Consider the following 13,267-nt stretch of genomic DNA (forward strand, 5'->3'; position numbering starts at 1 on the left):
CCGGCGCCTTCCAACGGCAGGTCCAGCTAGCATCTCTCATATAATATTGAACATAAAGTATGATCTTTGGCATCCTTGATGCATTCCTACTCTGGGGGGAAGGGGCAGAAGTGGAGAAAGCTTTCAATAATTTATCGTAACTATAATGTTTTTTGTTATCCTGTTTTCTTCTGCATTTAGAAATATCATTATATTTTGCATGAATTATTAGGAAAAAATATTTTCCAATTTTCCTGGAAAATGTCATAACCACATCTCTCAATTTTGTTTCCATCTTTCACATTTTATATAACCTACATAAGGGGCACATTACTGAAGGTATATTTTACATGGCTTCTCAGTGCCTTTTCAGTCTGCTAACATGTTTACCAATAGATGGCACTCTGGTATTTTTGGTGGCTATGTGCATGTGGTTTTGCCTTTAAGAAAGCATATAACTGCTTCTTTGACCAATGTTAAAGAAATATAAATTCAATCAGGTTCTTATAGATGATTTTCAATGATTCATGCTAGTCATGTTAATTTTACCCACTTGGTCATTTTTAAGTGTATTCACTAATTCACACAGTGAGAATGTATCGATCAGCTTCTCTATGGCAAACTTTAGGCTGGACCCTGGGGATACATCATTAAGAAAAGAATGTATTTTCTATGTAAGTTTCCAGAAAGCTAAGTCATGTTTTAAAAACAAAACAAAACAAAACATCACATTCTAAATACTATAACAAGATAAGAAAAAGTGTTGAGGCTAATAGAAGAACAAAGCAGCATGCAACAACTCCTGGAAGAATTTGGATATTTTTGCAGAGGTGATAAGTGCTGAGCCACTTTCTGAAGGACAAGTAAAATTTACCAGGAGAAAGAGGGGGGCCTAGGAATTCCATAAATATTGTCTGTGAAAAAGTCAAGGGTAATAAAAAATATTCTATATTATGTAAATATGGTGAAGTTCCAGGACCATGAGCTTGGAGAGCATGGAATATAGGAGGAGGGCTGGTTTCACATGAATCTGAAAATGAAATTGAAGCATCTAGCAAAACTTACATCTTTTTCCTTCCCTGTCCCTTGCACATTTTCTTTATGGAGTAATTGCAGGGATGGGAAAAGTCCAAAACCACCATTGAGCTGGAGTGCTAGGGGAAGGTGGAGAATGAACCTGCTTATCATAAGCCAGGTTCTTCTAGGAGAGCCCTTCCCCACCAAATCCCCTCCCCTTGAAGGGGCTCAGAAAGCCCAAGTCCAGCTTCCAAGGACCCCTTACCTGCAGGGCTGAATCTGATACCACCCACAGGTGGCCTAAAACCCTTCCCTAACTCTATAGCCAAATTCAATTTTGGATCAGCCTCATGCCAGCCTCCCTTTCTTTAAGTCTGCCACCCTAGGCACTCCTCAACATCCTTCCCACTCTTTAGGGTCATGGACATGCTGCCACATCCCCAGACCTACACCTGATTGAGCAGTGCTGTAATGATAAGGCCATCAGCCTTTGGACAAGACCCTTCTCTGTGGCTCCCACGCATCTTCAACCTGTTATGAAGTTTTATAACTAGCTTAATCTACAAAACAACTAACCTGTACCCTTTAAAAATTCATTGTCATGAAAGATAAAGAAAGGCTGAGGAACTGTTCCAGATTAAAAGATACTAAGGAGACATAACAACTAAATGCAATTTTGTGGGAGTCGCCGCGCCCTGGGGCTCCCCCCACACCGCACAAGTGAGTGCTGGAGAAGCATCCTGGTGGGTCCGTGGGCAGTGCGGAGGAGCCCCAGGAGTGCCTGCATTTAGGAGGTGGCTGCTTTGTCAGGAAAAGCTACTACCAAGAAATTACCAAACCATGTCTTTTTTTTTTTTTGTATTTCAGAGTAGTTCACAGCAAATCTGAGTATTTTAATTAAAGCATGGAATACAGAAAAACAACAAAAAACTTCAGCTAGTGCTTTAATTTCATCTGAAACTCTACAGAAATGTGTCTTATAAGCAGTATATGACAGAATTTTAAGCCAATCTGGGAGTCTGTTTTTCAGTAGGCATTATTTCTGACAGTTACATACTGCTGAATGTTCAATTGGGAAAATTGAAGGTCTTTTATTCAGAAGAAAGAAATTAAGAAGACCCTGCAGCTCACATACTTCAGAGCTGCCGTGGATGACCCTGGCTTCCGAGTAGGATGTCCCTGAGATCACTCAAATGGAGTCTCCTGCTGCTGTTACTCCTGAGTTTCCTTGTGATGTGGTACCTCAGCCTTCCCCATTCCAATGTGATAGAAGCATAAACTGGATGTACTTCTACGAGTATGAGCCAATTTACAGACAAGATTTCTACTTCACACTTTGAGAGCATTCAAACTGCTCTCATCAAAACCCATTTCTGGTCATCCTGGTAACCTCGCACCCCTCAGAAGAGGGCAGCACCTTTCTCTGGGAAATGAACCTATGGCCTTTGTCATCTATATTCTTTCTTCTAGCCATGGTCCAGCCCAGCTGTCTGGAATCAAGTTTCCATATGAAGGTTTTCAATGGTTCTCAGCCTGGCTGAACATTAGAATCACTTGGGCAGCTTCTAAAATTCTCATTCCCTAGGACACACCTCAGAACAATTATATCAGTGTAGGGTTAGGGTTAGGGCCAGAGATAGGGTCAGATTAGGATTAGGGATCAGGATCTCTGGAGTCTGGTTCAGACACTGTTGCTATTTAAAACCACCCCTGTGATATCTGAATGTTCATCCAAGGTTGAGAACCACTAGGTTAAGGCCAAGCTCTATAACTAAAAAGCAGTTTTTATTTGTCTAGTGCTGGAGCAGCTTTTTTATGAAGGAAATTTTGTTGCCATCCACATGCCTAAGCCCCACACTTGAGAATACTGATGTGTATGTTGCTAAAATTCCCCAGGTGGTTCTGAAGTTTCCTCCTGGCTAAGAACCACTGGCCCTGAAATGTGCCCATTGCCAGTCTCCTGTGTGAACCTTCTAAGGTTCACACTTTGTAAAGAGGGAAGCTGATTGTTGAAGATATTGGGCTTGAGATCCTGAAACATGTCTTGTATCTCAGTAAGACTAATATTTGGTATAGTGAAGCAAATTAAGTAACTTTTGAAGCTTTTACACTAGAATAGGCTCAGGTGGCAGTAAGTTCAAACTACAACCTCAGCTAAAGGCTCCAGAGGCATGTGAGTTCAGTAGCATGTGGTCTAAGGTTTCAGTTAAGAATTCAGACATGTCCAGGTATCAAACATCAGGGGCAGCTGCATATTCTGAGATCCACGTCACACATGGAATGTAGGTTGAAAAACTATGTTAGAGAGATTTGAGGTTATGATGAATGGAAATTTTTCTAAGAATAATTTCTGGCTCTGCTCTAGAGGGGATAGAGTTGAGACTTCCAACAGCAGCAACACAGGATCAATAAAGACTTTGGATGTTGCATAAATTAGAGAAAAAAAGAGACTAACTGGAGACTAGAATTGCATGAAGTACAAGGGTATGGGCCTTGCTGGAGAATTGCAGTAGATAGGTGAAGTAATGACCATGGTGGAAGGCACTCTGGTAATAAACGTTACAACTAAGTCAGTTATTCCATTTCTAGGATATTATCCTAAGAAAATAATCAGACCAGTATACAAAAAATATGCTTTATAATAATCTATGTTTATCTTAGCATATATTTATGATACAAAAACACTGGAAACAAATTTCATGTTAAAAATAGTGACTGGTTAAATATTAATAAGGGATGATTCAACTATATATTATATAGCTATTAAAAAGGAAGACACCCATATATTCATATGCATAGATTCAATATTATATAAAGACCTCAACAAAATATTGTGAGGAGTAGGTCACAAGACTACATGGACACTCTAATCCACTCTTCTTTAAAAAGTACATGTTTTGAACTTATTAACATTAGTGTCACTAAAGTTGGTATTCAACCCCCCCACTGCTAAATTTGATTGGCTTTAAAAAATAAAAATAAAAATAAAAAAAAGTACATGTTTTTATCAGTATGTATATCTATTTACCAGAACAAATCAGAAATGATAAACACCAAAACTATAATTATCTCTGGAGAGCTATTATAGGTGACATTTACTTTGTTCTTTATAGTTATTATGTTATATTTATTCCTTTTATCAATATCTTACTACTTCAGGTATAGAAACCTTACTACTGTATAGATTTCTTTACCCTTCTGAATTTATGTTGTAGTTGTCTTATATATCATATCTACATGCATTGATAATCCCATCAGACAATGTTATAAATTTTGCTTTCAATGTCAAATATATTTGAAGAAACTAAAGAGGAGAAGAATAGTCTACTATATCTACCCAAATATTTACTATTTCTGTTGCTCTTTCTTCATTCCTGGTGTTCCACATTTCCTTCTGGTATGGTTCTTTTTGTCTGAAGATCTTCAGAAATTCTTTTAGAACAGGTCTGCTGATTATGAATTCTCTTAGTTTTCCTTCATCTGAATATGTCTCTTTCTTTATTTCAAAATTTTAAGAGGGTACAAATGTTTTTGTTACACAGATACCTTGTGTAATGCTTAAGTCAGGGCTTTTGGTGGGTCCATCATCAGAATAGTGTTCATTGTACCCAATAGGTAAGTTTGTATCCCACACCTCCCCTCTTATCCTCCCCCCTTCTTGGTTTCCCATGTCCTTTATATCTCTTTGTGCCATGTGTACCCATCATTTAGCTCCCACTTATTAGTGAGAATACGTAGTGTTTGGTTTTCCATTCCTGAGATACTTAAGATAATGGTCTCCAGTTCCACCCAAGTTGCTGCAAATGACATTATTTCATTCCTTTTATGGTGAAAATGTCTTTATACGAAATAAAGATTATTATTTCGTATGCATTCCTAAAAAATATTTTCACCAAATATAGAATTTGGGGTTGAAAATTCTCTTTTTTCAGCACTTGAAAAATGTTGTGCCACTCCTTTATGGCTTCCATGGTTTCTGATGAGAAATCTATAGTGTTTCAAATCATTGTTTCATTGTTTCACTTTAAGTTTTCCTCTGGCTTTCCTTTTAAGATTATTTATTGGTCTTTAATTTTCATCAGTTTATGTTGTATCTGGACATGGATGATTTCTTTGGGTTTATACTGTTTGGGGTTTTCTGATCTTCTCAATTTTATATGTCTTTCAATTCATCTAAGTTTTCAGCCAATTTTTCTTCAAATATTTTTTTCTGTAGTATTCTATTTCTCCTGTTTTTTTTTTGTTTGTTTGTTTGTTTGTTTTTTTGAGACAGGATCTCATTCTGTTGCCCAAGCTGGAGTGCAGTGACATCATCATAGCTCACTACAACCTGAAAGTCCTGGACTTAAGTGATCCTCCTGCTTCAGCCCCCCAAGTAGCTAGGACTACAAGTATGCACCACACACCTGGCTAAATTTTGTATTTTTTGTAGAGACAGGCTCTTGCATTGTCCAAGCTGGTCTTGAACTTCTGGTCTCAAATGATCCTCCCACCTTGGCCTCCCAAAATGCTAGGATTATAGGCATGAACCATCGCACCCAGCCTGTATCTCCTCTCTGAGATTCTGATGACACAAATGTTAGAGCTTTTCAGAATTGTCCCATAAGTCCCCAAGGCTCTGTCCATCATTTCAAACTTTTTTTTCTTCTTTCTTTGTAGTTTAGATTGGATCTATCTTTAGTGATCTATCTTCAAGTTTATTAACTCTTTCCTCTGCCATCTCCATTCTGCTGTTGAGCCATTCAGTGAGATTTGTTTTGTTTCAGTAGGTGAGAAGGGGGGAATAATTTTTTCAGTTCTAAAATTTCTACTTGATTCTTTTTTATTTTCTATTTCTTTGCTAGACTTTATGTGTTTCCAGTCATTTCAAGAGTATTGCAATTGATTGTTGAAACTTTTTAAAAACAGCTGCTTTAAAGTCTTGTCAGAAAATTTTAGCATCTGCGTCATTTAAGAATTGGCATCTGTTAATTACCTTTTCCTTTGTGAGACATTGACATTTTCCTGGTTCTTCATATGAGAAGTACTTTTTAGTTTGTATCTTGGCCATTTTGAATATTATCTTATAAGACCCTGAGTCTTATATAAATTTTGTTGAGAATGTTGATATCTTTGCTTTAGCAAATAATAAATCTGGTTTGATTAAGGCTGCATGTTCCTATCAGCTTTCTGTAGTGAATTTAGTTTTTAAAACTTTTGCAGTGCTATTTGGATTTGTCCTAAATGTATGTCACCCAGTGGTCATTCCTGGTCCTTGGTGATATACTATCCATAGTTTATTTCTCAAAGTATATGGTATACTATTTAAGGTCAGACCTATGCACATGCTACTTCTTGGAAATGAGGCAGGAATTTATAATCAACCTCATGGGGTTGTTTCCCAAGCCCCTGCCTTTTCATGGTCTCCCTGGTACTTTCAGTTTCTTGGAGCTCCCCTTCTAGGGTCTTTGGCTAGAAAGTTTGGACTTTATTTACTCTGCTGCATTCTTACTGTGACAGAAATTTTGTTCAGGGCAAAGTGTCAGGAGCACAGAGAGAGTGAAAAGAAGTGGGTATTTACCACACCATTTTAAGACCACAGTTCTCCTGACTTGAATGAAGTTTCCCCTCTCTTAGAGTTTTGGCTAAGGCATTGTTTGAGATATGGGATGGGAGAGAATGAAGAAAAGAAAAAATATAGAGGTTTCCTCCTATTCTTTTTGAGTGTTAGGAGACCCCTTTTCTAGTCCTTGAGCCAGAACTAAGAGCTTCTTCTGGATCTGTCTTTGTACCTCTGCACTCATTTTGGGATTGTGAGCTGCCTGGAGTCTATGTCAGGGGATACTGAAGAAGAATAAATGGCAAACTCACCCCCAATTCAGTGGTACTTCAAATTCTGTTCTTTCCCTATCTTCCTAGTACCATTTATATTTCAGAGTCCTCAATAGCTCAATAGCTCTATGCATTATTTCCAAGATTTATAGCTGAATTCAGTAAAGGAATAGCATGGAGTATGCTTATCCATCTTACCAAGAATTAATTAGAACTCCTAGGGTAGTTTTAAGGCAGAAGTTAATAAGCAAGGTATCTATTGCTTTTGTAAACAGAAAATAGAATTGATAAAACTAGTTATTTTTTTAAAAAGTCTTTTGGCTAGGATGAATATAAAACTCATTCTCCTTTATTCCAAACACAAGCAAAAATAGGTCAAATATAAATAGAAGAAGAAAGTAACTTAGCAAAGAATTTAAAAACAATGTAAAAATCTCTATAAGCTGGAAAGTGAGGAGAAACACAAAGCTTTGCATAAGACTGAGGCCACAGGCCTGCTGGGCACAGAACTGGGAGCTGGTAGTAGTTTCTGGGAATTTGACCCCTGCAGGGTAAAGAGGACAAAGAGATAAAAAGTACTCTTTCTAAGGACATGGGACCAGAGATAGGTTCACTGTTTGAAGTCCATGGCTGATATTAGTTTCTACTGTTCATGCGTATTAGTTATAGATTGCTACAAAACAAATTACCATAAATTTAGAAGCTTAAAATAATGCATATTATCTAGAGTCTGTGGGTCAGAAGTTCTGGCATGACTTAACTAAGTTCTTTGCTTCAGGGTCTTATCTGGCTGCAAACCAGGTGTTGGCTGAATCTGAATTCTCATCAGAGGCTTTATTGTGGAAATATTTACTTCTGAGTCCCCTCAGATTGTTGGTAAATTAAGTTCGTTACATTTGTAGAAGTTTCTTAGTGGAGGCTGCTTCAGCTTCTAGAGGCTGCCCACAGTTCCTTAGCATGTCGGAGCGCCCCAATATAACCACTTGCTTCCTCAAAGCCAGCAAGGGGCAGAAGGAGAACACGTGTGTTAGCAAGGTGAAGCTTATGTAATATAATAGCATAGGAATGACATCCCATCACTTTTGTCGTATTTTATTGGTTAGAGGAAAATCATAGGTCCTATCCACACTCAAGGGCATGAACAGAGGCATGAATGCCAGGAGACAGAGATGATGAGGGCCATATTAGAGTCTGTCCATTGCAGGGAGGTGGCCACGCTCCCCACAAAAAAACAGGTCCCTTTTGTCGGGTTGCAAGGGATAAGAAAATAATAGAGAATGGAAAATAATGGAAATAAAAGAATACACAGAGACAAAGGTATAGTTTTATAGATTTATAAAGATTATAGGCAAAGCGGGTGCTCAGGGGGCCTGGATTTCTCCGTCAATCTCAAAAGGCCACGAATGAAGTCTTACATGGTCATTTATCGGTAACAGTGATCAGTTGCCAGGGGTAACAGATTTACATAACAGCGGGTAGTTCCTCTTAGGTTAACAGTTTTTCAAAAGGCTTCTACACATCCCTTAACTAATTCTATCTACGTGAACAAATGGTCACAAAATCTTTCAAAGATTAACTTCTAAATTCTAAGGTAAATTTATCACTTAACAGAGGGGTTAAACAGAGATATAATGGCTCCATATTTTCTTTATCAGGTTATTGTGAATGGAGACAGGTAGTCCGGAGTTTTAAGCAGGAAATGTCCCTTGAGCTAACTGCTTATAGCCAGGGTGGCTGTTTGTTCGGGGCGGGCACTCTTTGATCAGCTCTCATCTTGTAGTTTTTAACAGATCTGCTTTGCTTTACAAAGCAAATCCAAACCTTTAGGTCTGAGAAACACAGCGCCTTGTGGGATACAGCCGCTACTGTCTTTCCGAGATGCCCTCCTGAGGTGTAACAGCTTTTGATATGCAAACTAACACGTTCACATATTCCTTCAGGGAAAAGCTCTGCAAAACGCCTGAGACATATCCTGTCTCCAATATATTTATATTAATTCATGGAGTAACAGTCCATTATGTTGTGAAAGAGACTGCATACTAATTTGTGGCCAATGATGTCTGGGGCTATGAGATAAACAAGACATAGTCCTGAGGAGTTAGGGAGGCAAACATGGGATAAGGCTCGCAACTGGGACTTCAGTCAAGCTTCCCATAGGATCAGAAACTATATTTGTAATGACTGGTTGTCACCACAGGATAGGAGACTTGGAATGTCACAGTAAGACCAGGCTTGATTTTGGAATGTGGGCACCAAAAACTAGGTGTAGGCAACCCAAAAACTCCTAGACAGTATAAAGTAAGGCCTGAGTAAGGGAAAGAAGGAAGAAAGAAGAAATATTGAGAAAGAAAGAAAAATAAAAACACTGAAATTTGGTTTGTGCACCAAAATTTTAAAATTCAAGAAGAAATCTAAAACTAAAAGACAGCAACCAAACTTAACAAATAGAACATAAATGAAACTAATTTTAAAGTCAGAAAAAAATAAGTATGTTTAGGATGCTCAAGGAAATAAACAAATGAATTCCATTTAAAAACATGAAAAAATTATGAAACTGAAATAGGAAGAAATAATACAAGAAATGTTAAATATTTTAAAATTTTGAAATACTAGAAAGAAATATGGACATCGAAAGAAGAAATTTTATTGCTGAAATGAATTCTAGACTAAATATTATTCCCAGAATAAATTATAGACCAAATATAGTGGATTAGAGTGGCAGAGAATTTCTATACCAAGTAGCGATGAATGAATACAACGCATCAGGATCAGCATCACCTGGGAACTTGATAGAAATGCAGAACCTCAGGTCTATCCTAGACACTGAGACACTGAGGTATTTAATACTTTAATAATTTCCCCAAGTGTTTTATGTGCACATTAAATTTAAGGAGTCCTGTGTTAGGGAAGTGGAATGGAATTTTGAGAAACTTACTCAGAATGCAGAATACAGAGAAAAAAAAATGTATATATATATAGGAAAATGAAGTTAAGAGTCAGAGATAGTAGACAAAAAGCTCTGTATGCCTCTAATGAGTCAGTACAGAAGAGTAGAGTAGAAATACTTGATGAGATAATAGTAGAGAATTTTTTTGGAACCAAAGACGTTGATTTTTTAAATCATGAGTATGTGGCAAGTTCTGAATAGGACAAACACAAGTGATTTGTGCTTCTCTTTCATGGTATTTCACCATATTATTGAGGTGTTCCTCTATTGTCCCATCTATTGTTTAGATTAAAAGTTGTTCCTTTTGTTATTTCTCCATGGTAGCTTTTAAGTGTCTCTCTTTATCTTAAAATTCTAGCCAAAGAGCTGCTCTATGCTTGGTGCACTTCACCTTGGCTTGGTCCTTTTAACTGTCAGTTACTTTTCTGTAATAAGGATGTATCACAATGTATTCAGTCTCCCATTAATGGAAATTTAGGCTGTTTCCAGTTTGTCCTTCCATTTTTCCTTCTTCTAATTGGATATTCACTGAATGTGTTTATTAATTTAGGAAGCATCAATATTTTTATGATATTAACTTCTCCCATTCAAGAATATGGCATATAGTTCCATCTACCCACATCTTGTTTCATGTCCTTTAATAAAATTCTATTGTTTTCTTCGAGTCACATTTTTCTTATTTAAATAATTCCTAAAAATGTAGTTTTTCTTGCTAGGGAACATTAAAAACGTCATTCTCTTTCTACTCCTGGCTAGTTGTTTCTACTACTGGGAAAAACAATTGATTTTTTAAAAAATATTTCTCAATTTTCCAGTCAGTCCACCAAATTTCCTCTATGCTTTTGTACTTTAATCCCGTCATGTTGAACAGTTCTAATTGCCCACATCAAGCCTCTGTGGCTTTGCTCTTTCTGGAAGGTCCTTCCCCTGCATTACTGACTTATTCACACCACCCAATGAAGACTGACCCTCCTTCTCTGGGAGGCCTTTGCCTGACACCCCTGTGTTGGTAGGGGTCTTTATTCGTTCTTTCCTAGTAGCCTGTGCAAGCTTGTATTGTTTGTGCTTATTACCCTTCATCCTACTTGCCTGTCTCTATGTGTAGTTCACTCAGTGGACTCTGAACTCTGTAGAATCGTGAGCCAGATCTTAAACAAATTGATATTCTCAGAAGCTATTGCTATGTCTGGAACATAGCAAATTGTAAAAAAAAAAAAAAAAAAAAAACAAAAAACCAAAATAAAAAAAAAAAAAAAAAAGTGTACAATTGAACTGCTCTGATTGGGAATAGCTGTTAATGTCAGGCTATAGAGACCTAAATTTTTAAGGCTCTCTGACTTTTCTGCTACATTACTTTTGATGTTTATAAATGTTACAGATGTAACTTTTTTTTCAATTTTTTTTGTAATGATAGCACAAAGGACAAATGTTTAATAACTTCTTTATGTTAACTTCTTTAAAGGTATAGCTTACTGAGTTGATTTAATTGCACTTTGTTATGTGAAACTCATGATTGGGGGTGAGGCTTTTGGACAAGCTACAGAAATCTTGATTCTTGGTGGTGAATGTAACTCAATAATTCATTCATTCAGTAAACTGATATTTATTAAACACATATTGTCTTAGTCTTTTCAGGCTGCTCTAACAAAATACCATAAACTGGGTGGCTAATAAACAACAAAAATGTATTTCTCACAGTTCTGGAGGTGAGAAGTCCAAGATCAAGGCACAGGCAAATTCAGTGTCTGGTGGGGGCCTGCTTGCTGGTTCACACGTAGCCATCTTTTTGCTGCGTCTTCACATAGATGAAGATTTGAATGAACTTCCTTGCATCCCTTTTATAAGGACAGCAATCCAATTCATGAGGAGTCTGCCCTCATGACCTAATCACTTCCTAAAACTCCGCTTTCTAATGCTATCGCTTTCTGAGTTAGGATTTCAGCATATAAGTTTTGGAGGGATACATTTAGACAATAGCACATATTATAGTTTAGCACATTCTTAGACAGATACTGTGCCAAGCACTGTGGATATTGTAATTCTCAAAATAAACAAGATCCCTTCAAAAAGCTTGCAAAATCCAACTCCAGGATTACACTACATACTACTATACATACAACTATAGGATTACACTAAACAAAACATGCAGCTTGAAGAATGCACTCTGACTCTTACTTGTGGCATTGAAGGCTTTTGACCACTATTTCCTTATTATATTTACTCCTATTTGGGGGATCCACTTTCAGCTGCTTTTCTACCAGAACTGGTATCAGGTCATGCTCTGCCTTGGCACAGATTTAGAAAATGTCACACTTTCTTCTGGATGAATGAAGCAAAAAAAGTTCTCATTTGTCATCTTTTTAACTACTTTCATTGATCAAGCACATGATGACTTTACAAAAAAATCAATAACCAGAATTTTTAACTAAAGAAAGGAAGGAATCATTGTTTCAATTCTTCCTATTATCCCTCTATTCCCCAAAACCAGCTATGGTTGGTTGAGTATTTCCCGCCAAAGATGTCCACATCTTAATCCATGGAACCTGTAAATATATTACCTTGTATGACAAAATGTACTTTACATGTGTGATTAGTTAACGATTTTGAGATGGGCAGGTTATCCTGGACTTTGTAGGTGGGCCCAGTGTAATTACAAGGGTCCTTATAAGAGAGAAGCAGAAGAGTTGGAGTGAGAGAAAAATATTTGAAGATGTTATGCTGTTGGCTTTAAAGATGAAGGAAGGTTGCCAAGAGCCAAGGAAGGTAGGTGGCCGCTATAAGGTGGAAAAGACAAAGAAATGGATTTCCCCTTGGGAATTCTGGAGGAAACACAGCCCTGCCAACACCTTGATTTTGGCCCAAGGAAACCCCTTTTGGACTTCTGATCTCGAGAACTGTAAGGATGAATATGTGTTGTTTTAAGCCTCCAAAGTTGTGGTAATTTATTAGAGCAGCAATAGAAAACTAACATAGGGACCAAATAGTCTAGCTAAGGTGTTGAGTCGGCTAAGCCCACTCCAGTAGGTCTTTGGGGAAGTATGGTGAGACTAACTAGGATGGGGGAACTCAACTAGGGAAGTTTGAAGTTGATAAAGCCAAAGAGGGCAGGCCCCCACCTCATTTTATAAGAGGCAGGAGTCAAACTAGGAAGATCCAGCAGCAACCACAGTCCAAAAATTAAGAATCACAAATAGAATACAAATGGAAGAGTCAAGAGCCAATTAGAAAGTGGATTAGGAAGGACATAGATAAGAAACAGACAGAAAGGGTACAGGATAGCTTCACAGGAAATTGTCAGAGTAGCCACAGCTCACATTTATTAGGCTGTGGACACCAAATGCTTAAGGAAAATCTAGCTTACTTAACAAAACTCCTTAATAGAAACATCTCATTTCTTAAGGACCTAATACCAGTTAGCATATATATGTCATTTGTCCAATAACCTCATGCATGAGAATTACTATCTTTGCTTTACTAATACAGAAACCAATTCAAAGAGGTTAAGTGACTTGT

The sequence above is a fragment of the Propithecus coquereli genome, unplaced genomic scaffold (assembly GCF_000956105.1).
Source record: "Propithecus coquereli isolate 6110/MARCELLA unplaced genomic scaffold, Pcoq_1.0 Scaffold131, whole genome shotgun sequence".
Lineage (NCBI taxonomy): Eukaryota > Metazoa > Chordata > Mammalia > Primates > Indriidae > Propithecus > Propithecus coquereli.